The sequence below is a fragment of the Notolepis coatsorum genome (genome assembly GCF_963971535.1).
Source record: "Notolepis coatsorum genome assembly, chromosome: 8".
NCBI classification, from domain to species: Eukaryota; Metazoa; Chordata; class Actinopteri; order Aulopiformes; family Paralepididae; genus Notolepis; species Notolepis coatsorum.
In genome coordinates, this window is record NC_140172.1 from 127,525,334 (window position 1) to 127,547,320 (window position 21,987).

A 21,987-nucleotide genomic window follows, 5' to 3' on the forward strand; every position below is an offset into this window, starting at 1 on the left:
GCGAAGACCCTCTCTAATTGGTTTAGCTCCGAAGTGCTCTGGGATAGAAATGTCCGCCTTGTACATATATAGTCTGCTTCGAAGTGGTTATGCTTTGGCCCTCTTTTGAAGTGGGTTATGCTTAGAGTTATGGTTAGGGCTATGTACAAGGCGGGAGAGACCCTTCATAGCTAAACCAATCGGAGAGGGTCTTCGCTGTACGCGGGCTAGCCAATCGGAGAGCGTCTTCGCAAACTGCGGCTACGGAAAAAAATCACGCGGTAGTGTGAGCCTCCCATGTGTTACACCTCGCCAAAGAGAGTCCGTGCTGGCAGGTGAAAAGATGTGACGGGCTGCCTCCTCGTGTACCGGAGGGGACGAGTCTATTCGAAACCCAAACGGTGCATGCTTCAGAGTTCGCGTTTTCCGTTCTGATTGGCCACTGATGTTTCTGGTCGCACCAATCGTGTGACGGCAAGTTCTTTCGCCGGTTAAGCTTAGGCACTCTTTCGAAGTTGGTTAAGGTTAGAGTTTGTCTTAGAGCAGGGCGATAGAACGCCAGCCCTGATTCCAAACTCTAACCTTAACCAACTTCGAAAGAGTCGCCTAAGCTTAACCAGTGATAAACTAGGCGAGTTTGCTGCTGGTCGAGGCGGAAATGGGCGCTTCACGCGATTGGGCGCACACGTCACATGACCAGAAACGTCAGTGGCCAATCAGATTGCACCAGAAACGGCAGTCGCCAATAAGATTTGCAAAACGCGGAAGCATGCACCGTTTGGGTTTCGAATAGACGCGGAGGGCGTACGTGATGCAAGGCTTCTATCCTCCCTACAACCGACCAGTGGGGGGCATAGTCGAGCAACGTTCAAGACAGGAGAGGGGAGAATTGGAAACACGAAATTGGGATGGGAGAAAAATGGAAAATAAGGAGAAAAGGTGGATAATTCTTTTTTTTAAATTGTCTACAATATTGTTCAGCACTGTAACCACTATTTGTGTTGTTAATGACTATCTTTGTGCCAGTCATATATCAAAAAGCGCCACTGAAACCTAGCAAGTGATATATATGGGGGGGAAAACACTCTGGCTTGTTTTTATTTCTTTCAACCAAGTCCCAAGCTCAGGATGCAGCGATGGTCCCCTAAAATAATGTAGCAGAAGGGGAGGATAATTCGGACTGAAATATGCTTATAGCCACAGTCTCCATCCTCTGATTTAGACTACTGGTTCCATAGGTTATGGTAGGGGCCTGCTTTCGTTTGCATTATAAATTAATTAGCAAATGTCTGCCTCCTATCAGAAATGCAAGTTGAGGCCACAATGAGAGAGAAAAAGGTCTCAATCAGTGAGTTAACTATACTAGCACACGAAGGACAACATTCTACTTCAAACCAAGAGGAAGTGAACAAAATGGCCAGCACTGGGCTCAGTCAGAGGAGTTACACAATAAAACTGATCAATATATCTGGTGCATCTCAAAGGGGAACAACACCCACATTATGAATTCCAATACAGTTATTTCCATGGTCTTGGAAAGTACGATCAATATGTGTGAACATGAGCTACTCTCCCAGAGCCAGAAACCAGAGAAATAACACTCACATTTGTGATGTCATCAGGTTTAGATGTGCTCCAGTTACAATGAATGGGAGACTGATTTAGTAGCCACACAGAATATATAGGTAGGCTATAGCTTTTTTCTTTAGTAGTGTTCTCAGTTCACACACTTGACCTCCACGCCCAATTCCAGCCTCCTAGGGTGAAATCTGCAGGGAAGGTGGGAATCTTTTTGTGGTCCAATCGACCGAAAAACAACAGAAATCAGCATCAAGACTATGAACCATCTCTAGGCCCCCCTCTAGTGTTATGTCTAGACATAATATTGTCATCTTTTTCATTAACTATCTGCCTCCTCCCTCCCATGCACTATAATATATAATATTTGGAAAGAATAAGTTGACGTGTTTGAAAAGCAAAGCCTTGGTTTTGTCAACCTTGGGCAGATTCTGTAGGACGCATTCGAAGAAACGGCTTTTCACATTCTTGTCTTCCACAGCATCAAGAGAGACGGGCATGTTTCTATGGCCCATTGTGCCGTTTGTCCTTGTCTGCCATCTCTGTCAGACTGGGGAAGATTAGAAAATATATTCCTCTGTGGAACACTGGCCATACGATTCGAAAGAAACGTGATTTGATCAAGTTTTCTGCTTAACTCATTGGCCGCCAAACCCGACTTTACTCGGGTTTCGTCGCCAACCGTTGAGCGCCATTTTGATCCTTTGGTATTTTTCCTTTGATCCCCGTTCTAAACACTCACTCGGAGCTGCCTGTGTCTCCCTGGCACAGCTGCCTACGTTGGAATTGCAATGACGATTGAATCCCACCAGGTGGCAGTATCGCCTACCCTTTGAACTGGGGATATCAGTTGTCTTCCAGTACTGAGTTACCTCCGGCTGCTTCCGCCTTGGAGTGGATCAGGACATAGCAATCGGTCGGAGATTTGGTGCCTCAGACCTATTATTTCCCGTATGACAGCCATGCCCAATATACACGAGTAATTGCGATTGCCATGGGACGACTGGGATTTATTCATTTTGGAGTACCTTCTGACTGAGGTAAGGTCTATTTTAGGTAACCTGCTGGTATTTGTTTAATAACCTAAAACATGCTTTTGTATCGATCAGTGTCGTATTTTACCGGACCTAAAACATGCTTTTGGTAACGATCGCAGTTTCGGGGTAAGACGACCCCTCCCCTTGATGATTTTGTGAAGACACATGTATATGGTATACCTTTGATTTAGAAGTATTTGGGCTTTCAGGCGAGCAACCCGAACGATTTGGGCATAATGCATATAACACGTCATATCTCGCGATCTATGAAAAAAGACTGCATTATTTTGGAAAGGCAATGTTTAGCATGGAATAGCGCACAAACTAAAGTATGTAGAGATGAACTGGTTAGTCAGTGTTGGACTATGAACAATGCCTGTCAAATTAGCCATTTGAGTAGAGATGGGAAAACAGCGTAGCGGTCAATGAGTTAATAAGCGCAAATCCACAATAGCTGCAAACCTTCTGCAATAGACCACATTCCCACGGCCCCTTTCAGCCAATTGGCATGAACACACACACTTGACTTCCATGGCGAGTTTCAGCCTCCTAGAGTGAAACCTGTGGCCGGGTGGGGAAATATTTGTGGACTCCCACCCATGGACCAACCAGCAACACTGACCTACAGTATAGAGCTGCTGGTTGCAGCTAATAAATATATTGCACCAATCGTCAAATTTGCTGACGACACAGTGGTGGTGGGCCTGATCTCTGCCAACGACGAGAGGGCCTACCTGGAAGAGGTCAAGGTCCTGGCGGGATGGTGCCAGGAAAACAGCCTCTCCCTGAACGTCAGCAAAACAAAGGAGATGATTGTGGACTTCAGGAGGTCAGGGGTCAAGGACTACAGCCCCCTCAGCATCGACGGGGCACCGGTTGAGAGAGTCAACAGCTTCAAGTACCTCGGAGCCCACATATCCGAGGACTTGAAATGGACCATACACATTAACAGTGTGGTGAAGAAGGCACGACAACGCCTCTACTTCCTCAGGCGCCTAAGGAAGTTCCAAGTCAGCCAGAAGATCCTTAAGAACTTCTACTCATGTACAATAGAGAGCATCTTGACCGGCAATATCACCTCCTGGTTTGGGAATAGCACTGCAAAAGACCAAAGCAGACTACAAAGAGTGACACGTTCAGCCGAACGCACAATTGGAGGGGGGCTCCCCACCCTCCAGAACATTTACTACAAGCGTTGCAAGGGGAAGGCTAAGAGAATTATTAAGGACTCGAGCCACCCGAACAACTGCCTCTTTGAACTGCTGCCGTCAGGCAAGCGATACAGGAGTCTCAAGGCGAGCACAGAAAGACTCAGAAGTAGCTTCTATCCCCAGGCCATCAGGCTGCTAAACGAACAATGAATGAACACTACACAACAACAACCACCAAACACACATAGCACACACATCCACACGCACACACTCACTTTAAACAAACACACTGTAGCACCCACTACACACACTTTATAGCACACACCCACTTTAAACAAACACACTGTAGCACCCACTCCCCACACTTTATATTTATGGATGAAGGATTGCACTACAACTCGTACACCTTACTGTAAATTGTACCTAAAATTGTACCTCATCCCATTTCTGCTTTGCACTAGATAGTACTGTACATTAGTACACTGCATAGTTGTGTATTGTATATTATATGGTAACTCAGAACATTGTACATATGTCTATACCGAACAACTGTGACCTCATTTTCTTCTTCTAAATTCATGCTATATTATGTTATTATGTTATTTGATACTATCTTGTCTAGCACAGTCTCTGGAGCGTAACAGTAAGAAGCATTTTGTATGAAAGTATTCTGTACTTCTGTATGACAACTATTAAAGAACTTGAACTTGAACTTGAAGATATAGCCATAAGCTAATTCTCATCTTTGGTCCATGGGTGGGAGTTGTCTGTGCCAAATGTTTCAGAGCATTATAAAATATCAACACAGTACAAAATTAAGTTATATTACAGAGCAATACATTTCAATATGTCATTATAAACTACAATGTTACCATAAGAACCTAGGGGTGTGTCAAAGGACCAAAAGGTGCATGAGCCTGTAACCTGGTTCCTCAAAGAACCCCTTCAATGATTAGGTTCCTGGAAGCTCCCAACCATTTTCTTAGAAAGATGTGCTCAGTGGAGTGCAAATCTCCGCCAGGCAGCATGATATATCTTTGTCATTTCTATGATGAATATCTTAGATTGTGACTCTTTTCTAAAGGTGTTTCTCTGGTTCCATAGTCTTGTATAGCCATACCTCTCTCCACACTATGTTAGCACTGTACCAGTGCCGTCATTCCGCTATAGGGGAAAAAAGCTCTAGCTTGTTTGCATTTTTTTTAAACCAGGGGTCAGCAACATTTACTATCAAAAGAGCCACTTTCCCCCCCTCCCACAAAATAAAATGCTCAGGGAGCCGCACAACCTATTTACCCTCTTATGAAGACAAGAAAAAAATACTGGCTGTGTAGACCTATTTTTAAATAAAACACAGACGAGACAAAACACTGGTGTCTGTAGACCGACTTTGAAATAAAACCCTGAACTATTCAGGTATATTTGAGTCCTTCCCTTATTTGTGGAACATTTATAAAATAAAAAGTAGTCCACTTTGAAAAAAGACTACCATGTGTAAGATTTATTTTTTGGCGTTTTATCGCTTTATTACTACTGGGCAGTCCAGTAGGGAGAGACAGAGGAGAAATGGGAGACAGAGTGGGGGAAGACATTCAGGAAATAACGACGGATTCGGGAATCGAACCCGGGTCACCCGTGTTGCGGCTGAGCGCGGTATGTGGTTCGCCACTGGGGCGCCCCAGTTGATGAAATATTTTTGTTGACTAAATATTTTAGTTGATGAAATATTTTTTCATTTCAGTGTCACAGTATAACACCGATCTCCAAAATAAGAGAACAAAAAAGAAATACAAAAAGAAAAGTAAAAAAAAAAAAAGTTTGCCACGGAGCCGCAGCTGATTGGCTAAAGAGCCGCAGGTTGCCGACCCCTGCTTTAAACCAAGCTCTGTGCCCTTGCAAAATAAATAATGTAACAGAAGGGCAGGGGAATTCCAACTGAAATAGTCGGTCAATGGCATGCTTATAGCCACAGTCTATATGCTGTGATTCAGACTACTGGTGCCATAGGTTATGGTAGTGGCCTGCTTTGGTTTGCATCATAAATTAATTTGCAAATGCCTGCCTCCTATCAGAAATGCAAGTTGAGGCCACAATGAGAGAGAAAAAGGTATCAGGCATTCCAGTGAGTTAACTATACTAGTACAGGAAGGACAAGATTCTCTGATCAGATTGTCGTGATCACAGTTAACTTGTTAAGCTGTAGCCCTATTTTCAGAAATGTTTGCCTAAAGGTACATGCCCAAGTAAATGGAAGATTGCTCCACTTCTACAAGGTCAATTAGCATGTTCTTGGTATCTAGGGACCTGGGGGTATGTATTCCCAGTGGCAGAAATATTGTGTCTGTTACTAGGCTTGAGTAAATTGTGATGAAACAAAGGAGAATATGAATGATGATTTTGTTTTGCATCTTTGCCGGTGAATAACACCATGTTACAATTGTGCAACCACTGAGCTCATTCACCACCTTCTTGAGATCAGGGCCCCGTTCCCCGTACCTGGTTCAACTAAGTCGATCAAGATGTCATTATCCAGCTTCAGTTAACCCGATGTTTGAAGCCGGGATTTTCCTGTTCCTCGAAGGTGGATTCAGTCTCGTTAACTCAAGCCAGACTTGAGACCCAGGATAAATGCGCGTGCCCGCCTCAGCCGAGAAGGCAGCAAGTGTCGAGAGCAGAGATCCTGATTCTCTAGCGGCATTGATTGATTAATTGATTTAAAACTTTAGTAACATATTGCAGTACGGCTCAATCGCCTCGCCGACAAGTTAAATGCGTTATCTATAGGCTAATTTTAAGTCCCTCATTACCTCAATCAATCAGATTATATTTCTTTAAACTTGCCTGCTGGATTGAATAATCAAATGAGATCTTGCTAGCGAAAATAATTAGTAAAACTGTTATACAGAATAACGATACGGCTCCCTTACCCATTGATTGATGTATGGTCGATCTTTTACTTATCTTCTCTGTGGTGTAACGGGTTCTTCTTTTGACTTTCACGCAGACGACCGGGGTTCGAAACCCAGTCGTCTCCTTCTTTTTGCAATATAGGAATAATTCAATTTGGTGCACGTTGAGAGCTATATAAAGAATGACATCCTCAATGCATGTAGATTTATAATATTTTAACTTAAAACCAGGCTACCTTTGCGTATAATAATTAATATTATATTCAAAAAATTTATATTGGAAACACGGGGTTTTGAACACCGGTCGCTGGGTTGCCGGGATTGAGCACTACCGCTGAGCCACTGTGCCAGATGGGATAAATTCATTGTTTATACATTAATGAACGAGAGACCCGTGTTTAGAATATTCTTTATTTTGTTGTTGTTGCACCGAGCGAGCGCCACGGTATATAACGTGCATTATTTAGGACAAAGTGAATTTAGTATCAGCATTTTGGGTCTATTTTACATTTCAAAAGACCCCTCTGGAAGAATGGAGCACAAAAACGTAATTCAGAATGGTATAACGCAGATCCTAGACTGTGGGAATAATTTCAGGAAACGCGCTGTCACTCCTTTGCGGGGGCGTGGCGATGGTTGATCCGGCTAACTTGAACTTAAACCCTGCTTTCGACCAGCCTCAAACTTTTGGATCTGTTGTCATGGTGATTTGGAAAATCCAGGTACGGGGAGCCGGAAAGTCCGGCTTAAGTCAGACTTAACCGAAAGTTATCCGGCTAACTCAGTTATCCATGTACGGGGAACGGGGCCCAGGTGTAAAAAAATCTAAGCAAATTAATAAAGGGAAGATGATTAAACAGAAGGATTTGTAGATACAGTAATACATTATAATCCATTTGAATTATACATTCAAAATTGACCTTGACCTTATTATAATAATAATAATGCATTTTATTTATAAGGCGCCTTTCAGGACACTCAAGGTCGCCGAATCATCATTATGGCCAAATCATACATCTATGGATAGGGAAAAAGCTCCTCTTTCCAATGGCAGTGTTAAATCTGGATTTAGTCATTTCCATGTGGGTTTTACGATAAAATATAAATAGAATTCGCATTTTTCCGATAAATTCTTATTTTCTGTAAATCTTAGAAACATCTGTAAATATACACTTTGACTGCTGTTTTGATAGGGTTAAGGTATTTACTCTTGGGTACATTTGAAAAAGAAACACAACATTAATTAATACGTCTGTATTGATCAATTTATGATAAAAACACCAATTGGGGGACCCTACAGCTTATCAATGTTCCCTACTCATGCCATTTGTTGGTCCTGAACAGGAACATGCAACAGACCGCACAATGCAATGGCAACTCACACGAGTCAGATGACTGGTGCAGACACTACCAATGCAGATATGATCTGGAATACATTATGAAACATTAATGGGAGACATGACAACAGACCACAGCGGTAGAGAGGATTAAAAGAGGGACGAACACTGAAATGAGGGGAAACCTTTTTCTTTTTAAATCTACATTTGAAAGCCATCGTGTTTGAATTGACAGCCTGTTGAGTTCAACAGAGTTTACTGGGCTGCTAAGTAACGTTAAGTCAGTTGCACTGTAGAGCCTAGAGAGTGATGATTTCTGGCAGCCATCTTGTTTAGCTAAATAGTGAACATTGGAAATACTTCACCTATAAGCACAACCCTGCTTAGCTTATACAATGTTGTAACTAAGATATTTGCTGAAGAAATAAGCATTTTTGTGCATATATCACTTTAATATTGGGTTTCATGCAAGCATTTACTGGTTGATCAAATGATGACAGTGGCCTAGTAATAGGCAATAGTGAACATTAAATACTTAACCTGGTCTGACAGCACAATATTGCTATAACTAATGGGGAATATTATTTTTTTAATAGGTATATCAACGACAATGTTGTAAACAGGTGCCAGAGAGCTGTGTAGTATCGCCCTCTGGTGTGCAAACGGTGTAACTTTATACTGAATGTAATATTTCAATGGACAACAATGGAAATTAATTCAAATAAAATACTGAAAAATATTCAAGGATTTAGGTCCCTGGTGTGCGACATTTCGGCCCTGCAGTTTGCCAGAATAGCTGCGGACAGACAGACAGATGCAACCAAATGCATAATCTCCCCGGGTGTTTGCCTGGAGGAGATAATAGGCTACTACAGCAGGGTGCGAATCATGGGGGAGCTCGGGGAGCCATGGCTGCCCTATATGAGACATCAGCCGCCCTGATAACATGATTTGTGAATTTTTGGGGGGTCTCTAAAATACTGACAATAAATGCTATTTTTGCCATGCATTTCTAATGTAATTTTCTGTATCGTCCTCATTGTGTATAATAATAAAATTAGGCCATTTTGATGTATGATTAATGATTTGCGCACTAATTCACCATAATAGACAATAGCATAACTCTATGGGGTTGCGGCACTGCAGATATACCCTACTCGTAATAGATGGCTATTCTTGCGTTTGTGGCGGCAGTGTGGCGGCACTGCAGCCTGCAGGCACAAATAAAACTTCACCCGCCGTTTAAAAAAAAGAAAATACAGGTATTCAGGTCAGATAATGTCGAAAGTTAAACGAAATATCAAAGAAGTAAGCCTTCTAACCAATTTTGGTTTTACAAAGAAGGTGAAGCAGCCTGCTGTGGGGACTACTTCTGTGACATGCAGATTTTGAGAATTGGGCAGATCTTCACCATCAGGTGGGTGGCGATAATGTTGCATATGCCTACTATAATAATGTTAGACTCGATTCGTTTGGTCGTGGACTTGTTGTTCGGTATTGGTTCATCCGTGTGTAAATACTGTTGTGTGTGAATTTTAGTGTTGGATCAGAGGGGTTAATCTGAGCATGTATATGTCAACATGTGCATCTTCATCATGCAGACCTGTGTGGTGTGGACTATGTGTGGTTCTGTAATGTTACTCCTATAGCCTATCGCAGCAAGCGTCACAGTGAAGTCCCCCCCCCCCCCCCCCCCCCCCGAGCTCCCCCGAAGACCATGGTATTTTTCGCACACTGTACGTGCAACATTGCACAATTAAATCAGTGGGGGGGTAATATTTCACTCATGTACTACATGGGTTACAGCAAATTGATGCCTGGATTATTTAAATTGATATCAATTGGCTTATCATCCCCACCTGCCACCACTTGAAGCAGTCATTAATATTCACACACTCTGTTTAGTATTTTATAGTATGCAATATGTGTGTTGTGTGCATGTGAGTGAGTGGGTATGAGAGAGAAAGAGACAGAGAATTACACTTTCACCAACCAAAAATGCCATGCTTGTTGTCATGCTGTGGCTAAATATGATTCATTTGACATAGCAGAGCAACACAAAACACACACACACACATACACATTCACACAATACATTTTCTACATGACAAAATTACATACACCAACAAATAACATTTGTTGGTGTCGGCAGGCAGAGTGATTTGGGAGGCAGTCTCAATGACACCAGGCAGGTTAGAGAATCCTTCTTCTTCTCTTTTTTTAATGAGGCTGCCTGCCACCTGCTGTTGGGCTACTGCAGCTGCCATTTTGCCGCAATGTTGCATCAGCTGATAAGTGGCCCATGCTAATGTGAGCTGTCTGCTCACAGCGGGGAGCCTCATATCTATCAAGGAAAAGATGAGGAGGTGTGTGTGTGTGTGTGTGTGTGTGTGTGTGTGTGTGTGTGTGTGTGTGTGAGAGAGAGAGAGAGGGAGGGAGTAAGTAAGTAAGTAAGTAAGTGAATGAGTGGTTTGTGTGAAAGGGAGAGTGCCTCTGTGAGTGTGATAGAGAGCCTCTCAAACCCGCTGATTACAAACAGTCAATTTTCTTTCTTTTTTTCTCGGGTTGAGGAGGTCATCTGAGGCTGGTGTCCAATTTCTATATTAATGTCCACTCACTTCGCCACTCGTTCAGTCACCGGTAACCTTGGCAGTGTTCTTCACCCGGCAGCCTCTAGGAACGGCCCCCGTGCTGTTTTCAGAACCTCCGGCACTCGTTTGTTAGCTGTCTCCCTCCTCCGCCCCACTAAATTGAAGTCCTGGTCACTCCGAAACAATAATAGATTAAGGCCCCGAGTGGATTGAAACAGCCACTTATATTGTTTAAGCCGAGCACTAATGACTGATATATATGGAGAAGTGTAGTGATTTCACTCTCATCAGTCATTTTAGAAATTACTCTCTCATCGACCCCGGCTGCTTGGCTTGGAGCTAATTTGGTTTGCCCCCTCTGATGGATGGTCCAGTACTTAAACTGAGAGGGACAAAGAGATAGGTTCTCTTTAGGCTTTGGGAGAGTGAGTGAGGACAAATTGATCCATGTAGTAACTTAACATGGGAATCGAGGTCCCCAGTTGCTGAAGTTGTTTCAAAGTTTGTTCTCAGGGTCGTTGGTCGGTCGGTTGGCCGAGCTGAAAAAGCTAGGAAAGTTGTTTGTAAACCGAACCGTTTCCATAACCCTAACCGTAACTTTACCGGAGACCTCACAGCCTAACCTATCTATGATAAGATACAAGATGCTTGTGCCCTAATGATCAGGACAAGCGCTCAATGAAGAAACCCACTCCCATTGCTAAAAGAAAGTCTAACATGGCTATAAATAGATAGACGCAACCAAATGCATGATCTCCTCTGGCGTTTTCCTGGTGGAGATAAATATACAGTAGGCTACTACTGTGCTGGGATTAAAATAGAGAATGGGATTGATTGTTTTGGGTGATTGTTGATTTTCAAAGTAATTTTTTTCTGAAGTTTGGCCAACAAGTGAGGACCCTGTTTTAGAGAACAGGAGGCTGTAACCACCTCCACCATTACCACCTCTCGTTTTGATTACTGAAAAGTCTCATTCTCTTTATCGCTATTCAGTAAAAAGTCCCTTTCTTGTTTACAGTTAATCCATTAACACGGCAGCAAGGGTTTTAAAGGTGCTGTAAGTGGTATTTTTTGTTCAAATAAGTGTTAAATAGCTCTACATTCTGACAGCCATCATTGATATAGAGTCTCTGGTCAGTAACATGGGTCTCTCAGTCCCTCCGTTTTGCAGTAAACTCAAAATAAATGTTCTGGTATCCCTTCTCACTTTATCCTATCAGGAGAGAGAACCCTAGATATTTTTCACGTATTTTAAGAAATCTTAAAGCCAAATTAGTTTACTGCACTGGCAGATTAGTTTCAAGCTCATTCGATTCCCGGACCCGTCGTTATTTGCCGAATGTCTTCCCCCCACTCTGTCTCCCGTTCCTCCTCTCTCTCTCTACTGGACTGCCCAGTAGTAAAAAGCTAAAAAAATATAAATTATGGTTTGTGCGCTCACATATTAAATGTCCCTAACAAAGCTAAAATCAAACCTACGCCCCTGAAGCAGGTGTGTAATAATCTCCATCCATCAGTGCAACTCGTTTCACCTGTGCCTATTACGCGCATGTACAGCATGTGTGCGAGCTGAAGTGCAGGGGGTGTGTGAGACAGGTATGGAGGGTTGTGGAGGTGAAGCGATAACAGAAGTTCACTATATGTTGGATGTGCTTTGGTAGAAAATATTTCTTTCATGAAACTCCTCACAACAAGGTCTGTGCCGGATAATCTTGTGTAACCGGGGTCATGGTTTCTGGAAAGAGATGTTGCTCTTGAGGTCTTCAAATGTATTTATTTTGCCTCTTTGAGCGCCACAAACAGAGTGCCATTCAACTCCATTGTATTGGACTGATGGCAGACATGTCTACCGCAGATAACTCCAAAACTAGACAAATCACACCGAAACTATCTGGATGGATAGATAGCACTTTTAAGGCTTCAGGGCCTAGCCCCGACATGTCTTTCTTTTAACCCCGTATGAGCTGGATGATCCTTGGACAGGGCTGTACTGGTCGCGTGAATACTTTCCCTAAGGGGATTGCACTTCCGTGTTCGGTTTGCGTGGCCTGATTTGCCACTGACGTTTCTCTCAGCGCCCAATCGCGCTACTCCTAACAATCGCGCCTAGCTTTCAGTTCCACAGCCCAAGTCCTTCAGTTCCACAGCCCAAGTCCTTCAGTTCCACAGCCCAAGTCCTTCAGTTCCACAGCCCAAGTCCTTCAGTTCCACATCCCAAGTCCTTCAGTTCCACAGCCCAAGTCCTTCAGTTCCACAGCCCAAGTCCTTCAGTTCCACAGCCCAAGTCCTTCAGTTCCACAGCCCAAGTCCTTCAGTTCCACAGCCCAAGTCCTTCAGTTCCACAGCCCAAGTCCTTCAGTTCCACAGCCCAAGTCCTTCAGTTCCACAGCCCAAGTCCTTCAGTTCCACAGCCCAAGTCCTTCAGTTCCACAGCCCAAGTCCTTCAGTTCCACAGCCCAAGTCCTTCAGTTCCACAGCCCAAGTCCTGGCGTGGCGTCTATTCTTTTCCCAATACATTTACAGTTCCGCGTTCGCCTTCTGCGATCTGATTGGCCACTGACGTACGCTAGTCCCCCCCCCCCCCCCCCCCGGTATGACGCCAGGCGGGCGTAGAAATAATGCGTGGAGAGCGAGCCTCAACGCGCAAGCGCACATATGTATATGTATGTATTGTGCTGTATAATGACAATACATTTTAATCGAATCTCATTTTGAAAAATCGCTACGCTGCCTATGGACACGACAGTGGCAGACAGCTTCGGAGGTGATTGCATTGCACCATGGTGATCCACTCAACAGGTAGCGATTTCAAAATGAGATTCGATTAAAATGTATTGTCATTATACAGCACAATACATACATATACATACACACCATCCAACCAGAGTGGATAAATTAATTAAACGTAAAAAAAACTAGCGTACATCAGTGGCCAATCAGATCGCAGAAGGCGAACGTGGAACTGGAAATGTATTGGGAAAAGAATAGACGCATACTGGTCATCCTCCAGGGTCCAGACTGGTGACGAAGGGTGATCGGGGCTTTCTCTATTAAAGGAACACGCCAACATTTTGGGAAATTAGCTCACCGTCTTCTCCAGAGAGAGACAAGAAGATAGATACCAGTTTCCTCTCTGTGTTCAGTAAAAAGCTATCTGGCTGCACGTTAGCCTAGCTTAGCACAATGAATGGAAGCGGACATGGCCGGTTAGCCTTCGGGAGAGGTGTTAGTTGGACAATGCCTAGGCTAACCGGCCATGTCCACTTCCATTCATCAAATTTGTATTATAGATAGCTTTTCATCCATGTCTATAAACACACACACACGCACACACACACACACACACACACACACACACACACACACACACACACACACACACACACACACACACACACACACACACACACACACACACACACACACACACACACACACACACACACAGTCTGGGCTTATCTGCTGTCAGACTAGGGACCTGGGGGTACAGGTAGTAAAAACAACAGAAGCAGTGTAAACAATAAGTCAATATAATTTACTATCTAACTAACTGAAATATACAGTATTCACAGTGTCACATAAGGTGCAGTATGCATAAGGTAGTGTTATTGTCCTCCTTGGGTTCCTATTAGTTCTAGTACTGTACTATGTATTATGTACTGTACACACACAATTATTTTACGCCAAACTAGCCACACACGAAAAGAAATGGGTGCAAAGCATTATCCAAAAAGGTAGGTGACGCTCGTAACAATGAGCCACACACACAGCTTACAAGGAATCACTGAGCTAGACATGCGCTCCAAGATAATGCTTGTGATTACAGTTTGGCATGCAATACAAAGCTCTGCTTGGTGACTGGTACCAACTGGGTGCAGGGCACTGCTGCTACGGCCACGGAAGGCATCCCCACCACCACCCTATTGGACCACCTGATTGGACCACCCGATTTATTGTTTTATTGTGGATCCCCATTAGTCTACAACACCAAAGTGAGACTACTCTTCCTGGGGTCCAAGATTGGACCACCCGATTGGACCAATAGGGGATATCTGCAGAGCCGCAAGCCCAACGTCTGGGCGGGGCTTCGTGGCTTGGACTGGGTTTGAGGCGGGACTTCGTGGCTTGGATGTACTCGGTTTGACTGTGCAGTAGTCAGTTTGTGCTGTTTATTTTTACAAGCAGTGAAGACTCTACAGCATTTGCATTTCTGTGTTCCGTGTTGCAGGTTAGGGTTAAGGTTAGGGTTAAGGTTAAGGTTAGGGTTAAGGTTAGGGTTAAGGTTTTTTTTATTTTATTTTTTTTATTATTATCTTTTCCCCCCCTCCTTTTTCAGATTTTTCTCCCATCCCACTGTTAGTCGTTATGCCAATTCCCAACCCCCTTCCTGGTTGTTGCGCACTCCCCCCTACTGTTGGTCCGGGAGGCCGGAGACTGTCACATGCTTTCCTCCAACGCAATTGTGCAGCCAGCCGGCAGCCAGCCTGGCAGCGCAGATTCTCACCGGGAGATTGTAACGTGTGGAAAGTCACACTACCCCTCCAGATCCTACCCTCGCTGTGCAGGCGCCCCGACCGAACTGTAGGGGTCGCTGTCCACAACGCCCAGGACCCACCCATCAGCTTTCCCACCCCTAACACTGCCAATTGTGTTAGTATGAACGACCAGCCAAGCTGATAGCAACGCCGAGAGCTGGATTCGAACCCAGCGTCTCCAGCGTTGATGGCGAGCGCCTTGCCCACTACACCACCTAGCCGCCCCAGGGTTAAGGTTAAGGTTAGGGTTAGGGTTAGGGTTAAAAATAAACAGCACAAACTGACTACTTCCGGGTTTTACAGGAAACAAAACGAGGTACAAGCCACAACGCCCCGCACACGCACAGTCAAACCTAGTCCAAGCCACGAAGCCCCACCCAGACGTTGGGCTTGCGGCTCTGCAGATATACCCTACTCGATTGGACCCCCCTGTGAGTCAAGCAAGCAGCCAATGGGGGAACAGGGGGAAACATGCTAGGAACTAGAATAACCTGCCTAGCCAGTAACTGACCTACCTATAAAACACATATAGGGTTCCTATATGTATTTTATACATATATTCATATTACATACATATATTCTATAAAACAGAATACAGAATGGGAAAGAGACAAACACAAGGAGACAGCCTAGGGAGTGAGAAGAGGCTAAATAATAGTCCAAAGAATGTAAGTAATGCCACTGCCCAACAATATATGCAGGGCAGAGAGCAAAACAACTGTGGTGCATTCGTGGAAAAATCTTGGGTCATGTCTCGTCAGTTCCGCAGACTTTCTCACTTTATATGTATGTGTTGTGTCTGTCCACTATGTTTGTTGACTTGTTATCTCCCCCCCCCCCCCCCCCCTTATGTAAAGCGACCTTGGGTCCTCTGAAAGGCGCTATATAAAACGAAGTATTATTATTATTATTATTATTATTATTATAATACACCTAATGGAGAGGAAAACCTGTATCAGTGCCTTGTTGTTCCCTGTTTAACATCCAACCATATACATGCAGGTTAACAAGAGGCAACTTATCTGGAGGGGATGGTGTGTTGAAGGGCGAGTAGCTAGACCTCATCAATTAGTCATAGTGTCCAATGTTTTAGGCGCAGCAGTGTTTTTCGGGGTGGAAAATTGCAGAAAAACACTGTAAACAGCATCATTCAAGCCGTTCATAGTTTTCATCACACAGCGACCTACCGTCTGTAATTCCAGAGGCTCTCCCAACAGTCTTTCCTATTCCATGTTACTCCAATAGTCAGTAAGCTAACATCACACGATATTATCCAAACAATATCAACAAGAAGAAAAGTACACGTTAAGGATTACAGTTCATAGTAAAGCAGGGAGGGAGGGTTAAATTGGGAGCACTGTCCTGTCACCCTGAGACATTCACTTCCTAAGATCAGAGGGAAAAAGACGGAGAGGGAATGAGTTACAGCGGGCAAAGAATGACTGAGCAGAAAGACTTGTGTAACACATCAAAGCGGGGGATTTATGCGGATAAGCTCCAGACAAACTCCAAGGTAATGAGTCTTGAAGTGAAACTGCAGTGCAATGCCACAGGCTTGACACACTAACGTCTATTTCTATAAGCCCTAAACGCTAGTCAGCACTACTGAGCTAATACATCATCACACCGGAAGATCCGGGTGCTTTGCTTTTTTTCGTGGCTGTGCCTACTTTTGAGAGTCGACAGAACACTCATAACGAATGACGTATATCACGGCAGTTAGGGTACCTTATGTATACTGCACCTGTGTATACTGTATATATTTTACTTACTCAGAGAATATATTTAGATTCTAGTGTTTATTGTAAGCATATTTATTGTAATGTATAATATAACTGATAGGGCATACAGACCCTCATCTGCCCCTTTGATCACACTGCCTACTTGCTCAGATGCGTATATTCAGAGTTAATTAAATAGTTTACACTGCCTATTTTTTGTTTTCTACTGTACTATAATTGTATTGCCTGTGTATGTATGTCTTCTACTATTACCATAGTAGAAGACATGGTACCCCCCTCCCCCCTCCCCCATGCTGCTATGATGCCTGAATTTCCCCAAGGGGATCAATAAAGGAATATTTTATCTTATCTTATCTTACATTGTTTGAAACGTTTGTTTTGTTAGTTAAGTCAAGCAATTACTTTGCAACACTGGCCGTCATGAGCGTTTGCGCCATTGTGAAAAGGTAGGTTAGATCAGTTTTCAGGCTCCTTCAGTCTTCTCTGCTATTTTCCCAGTCAGCTGTAGGATATTTCCTCATTTCTCTACCTGGACATTTAATATTACACCTATGCATCTCCAAGTGACTTAAAACTAAGAGGTAATGACTATTTCTGGGCCTTGATAGTCTTTGGCGTGATTTATATCCATTTGTTTTGTCCTAAACTTGTAATTTGCTAAGCTCTACGCCATCATGGACAACCCTTCCCACCCACTATACACGGACTTGGCCGAGAACAGATGGTAGAGGTAAACGGTAAACGGTACTCTATCCCCCCCCCCCTCACAGTGAGCTGTGGTGTTCCACAAGGAAGCATACTAGGACCGCTACTCTTCCTAATTTATGCAAATGACATGTCGTCAGCCTGTGACTGCAACTTGTTCCTGTTTGCGGACGACTCAGCCCTGCTGGTCTCTGACAAGAACAAGTTGCAGGTTGAAAAAACCCTCAGCTCGGAACTAGGCAAAATCTGCATATGGCTCGCTGATAACAAACTATCATTACACATGGGCAAAACAGAGTCCATTCTCTTCGGTTCAAATAACAAACTCAGCAATACCGACGGCTTCTCAGTTACAGTGGGTGACAATATTGTCACAAGGAAAGACGAAATTACCTACCTGGGTTCCATCCTAGAGGCAAATCTTTCCTGTGACAAAATGGCATCCAATGTAATAAAAAAAGTCAACCAACGAACTAGATTCTTGTACCGGATCTCCTCTCTGGTAAACAAGAATACCCTGAAGACTCTGGCAGGAGCACTCATTCAAGGGTACTATGACTATGCGTGCACCTCATGGTACCAAAGCACCTCAAAGGCGCTTAAAACAAAATTACAAACATCACAAAACAAACTGGTCAGACTACTACTTGACCTGAATCCCAGAACCCACCTCACCCCTGCCCACTTTGACAACCTAGGATTGATTGATTGATTGAATAGTTTATTGGTTTAGAATGGAAAATCACACATATACATTGGATCACAATATGAAAACAGGTATACATTTTCTCCATTTACCAATAGGATTTCATAAAAACACAATAAAGCCATAGGCTTGTTTCCATTGTGGTCCTTCATCATTGGTGTCAGTGGATTTATGTACTGGTGTGTGGACGTGGGTGTTTGTAGTGTCTGTATGTCAGGATGTGTGGTATAAAAACAAAAAAATACATACAATAATATTCCATTTTATAGACAATAAAAGAATAAAAAAGGAACAACACATATTAAAACCCTTTGTTCACTACTCCCAGCTTCTGCTACTTATGATCCACCTCTTTATAGCTAATTTAAAAGTGGAGAAGGGGCTTATGGTCTTCAACTCCATTGGTAGGCTATTCCATTGTACTGCTGCTGAATATAGGAATGCGTTTTGGCCAATTTTCCTATTGCATCTCACTGGGACGATGTCTGTAGGGCTCCCCCTGGTGGCGTGTCCGTGTACATCCCTTACCATGTTAAAATATCCACTGAGGTACTGAGGGACAGTATTCCCGAGTATCCTATGTGTTATGTTGAGTTTTATTTGAGAGACCCTCTCCTCAACCCTGAGCCATTTGAGGCTGTTAAAATGTGTCTGTGTAAGGTGAGTCCTGGGATGGAGTTTTAAAATCATTCTAACTAATTTGTTCTGAGCTGTCTGTAGCCTACCTTTCAGTGCTACTGTGATGCCAGTGTACCAGGAGGAGCATGCATAGTCATAATGACATTGGATCAGTGCCCCTGCCAGGACTTCCATTGCTGACCTGTTAATATAGGTGGACACTCTACCGAGAAATGTTATTCTCTGATTGATCTTTGTGACCACCTTTTGTGCCATGCTCACCCCTGATAAGGTGTTGTCCAAAATACATCCTAAGTATGTGACTTCCTCCTTTGCTGTTAACTCGATATCTCCTACCACTACCTTGAACCCAGGAGACCTCTTAAGTCGTATGGCCGAGCCAAAAAGGATAGCTTCGGTTTTACCCAGGTGTAGGGATAACCTGTTTTCGACCAGCCAATGACTGATCTTGACAAGCTCTAGACTGAGTGACCTCTCTACTTCTCTTTTGTCCTGATGGGAGACCATGAGTGCAGCATCGTCCGCAAATAAAAACAGTTTACAATCACATGCAGTTTTCATGTCATTGATATATAAAAGAAATAAAAGTGGTCCTAAAATACTTCCTTGCGGCACCCCGCACGTCTGTTGGAGTGAGGAGGATATGGTCCCATTCATTTCCACTACTTGTTTCCTGCCTCTCAGATAAGACTCCATCCACATTAAGGATATACTGTTAAAACCCATAGCCTTCAGTTTATATAAAAGTATGTCGTGGTTAACAGTGTCGAAGGCTTTTTGTAAGTCTATTAAAACCATCCCACAGAATTGACCTTTGTCCACCTCTGTTCTAATTTGGTCTGTCAGATATAATAAACATGTGTCTGTGGAATATGATGTTCTAAATCCAGACTGGAGCTCGTACAACAGGTTGTTTGTAGAGAGGTATTCGTTTATTTGATCATTAATGATCCTTTCTATGACTTTGGATATTGCACTAAGAATCGACACAGGCCTATAGTTCCCTGGGTCTAATTTATTGCCTTTTTTGTAAAGCGGAATGACTCTGGCTTGTTTGAGATCATAGGGAAACTGTCCTTGACCGATAGATAGATTTACAATGTGTGTTAAGCCGGAGGTGATGGACTCTGCTGCATCCCTAAGAAATCTAGCAGGTATCTTGTCCTGTCCTGTTGCCTTGTTAGGATTGAGCGCCCTCAGTTTTTTCAAAACTGTGTCCTCAGTCACACTCGCAAAGGAGAAGGAATCTGTCTGGATACCTTTCTGCTTGTAGTACTCCCCTACCTGTTTTTCCCCATACATGTCAGTTGTACTTGGCAGTCTCTTAACTAGGGTATTCGCTATGGTGTTAAAAAACGTATTTAGACAATTAGCTATGTTCTTATTGCCTGTAATCACTGTGCCTCCTATGTCTAGAATCATATTTTTAGCTTTTGTCCTGAGCTTGTTTCCATACCCTGTTTGCTTTAAGCACTTCCATAATTTTTGTGGATTTGATTTATTCTCGATAATTTTGTCATTAAAATATTCAGCCTTGGCTTTCTTGATCATTCCCGTGACCTCATTTATTTTCTTCTTGAACTCCTCATAATCCTGTTCAACCCTGTTTTTACTGAATTTCGAAAATGTGTCATGTCTGGACTTTATAGCTGCCAGGATCTCTGGGTTCATCCAGGGCTCTTGTCTGATTTTCGTTCTCATTGTTTTTTCTGGTGCACTTTCATTAATTGCCGTCAGAAACAAAGATTTAAAATGACCCCAGGCTTTATCTACGTTCATACTATGATATACTGGTGTCCAATCCATGGAATTGAGTCTGCTTTTTAGAGCTTCGCTGTTGTAATTTTTCATTGACCTTATCTTGACAGTGTTGTGGTGGCCAATAGCTGCCTTCACCATCTTTCGTGTACAGAATGTAATTGAGTGATCACTGATTCCACAATGTATTACCCCACTGTTGGCTATCTTAGGTTTGTCAGTCACTAATATCAGGTCAATGGTGGAACTGGAAGAGTTTGTTATTCGTGTGGGTCTATCAATTAGTTGTTTAAAATTGTGGTTGGAGCAAAGGTCCTGAAAGGCTTTGTTCAAGGGGTGGCCACGCCTTGATGGCTTAGAGTAGACGACAGAGTACAGCAACTTGCAATGGGCCTGGTCTACAAGATACACTATACCAGGGGTTCCCAAACTTTTCAGGCCGGGGCCCAGAAAATAAGGCGTCAGAGAGCCGCGGCCCAATGCACATCGTCTGGCTTTTTTTTTCTTTTTTTTTTTGCCAGGCGACCGATTTTTTAAGCCAAATATCACTTCAATCCTATTAAGTTAGTTCAAGTTAGTTATTCATTTATATGTGCTATTTATGAGAGGGCTAACTTGTTGCAAAATAATAATGATAATAATAATAGCCTCATTAAAATACTATTGTTGCTTCGGTTGTTTTCCAGCGTTTTATGCGCATAATCTGTTATTTAGTTTGAAATGTTCGTTGAAATAAGTAGATTTTTCGTTTTTGTTTATTTATTAAGTTAATATAAAACCATATAGTCACATTTTAGAATACAATAGAATAGAATTTTAGAATACAACTAGAAATACTGTCCTGGCCTGCTTCTAAGTTCAGTGGCCTGACAAAAAAAAATTAAATAAAAAAATAAAATAAAAAAAATAAAAAAAATGTTTTTTTTTTATTATAATTTTTTTTTAATCATCTCGCGGCCCATCCGTGGCTGCTCGCGGCCCACCTTTGGGTCGCGACCCCGACTTTGGGAACCACTGCACTATACGACCGGGGTGCCCATGTACATGTCAAAATACTTCCCAAAGGTCAGTGAATACCACAACCACTACACCAGAGGAAGCTCAACAAATCATGTTAAACCCAGATTCGGCTCAAACAAGGGACTAAACACGTTTCGCAATTATGCCACAACAATGTGGAACGCCCTACCCAAAGCTGTAAAGGAATGTGAATCCCTGCCCACATTCAAAACCGCTCTTAAAGAGCACCTACGGGAGGCTGCAATTCGAAACTGGCCACCGTAAATGCCCAAAACCCCCACCACCTCCTAATAGACAGTC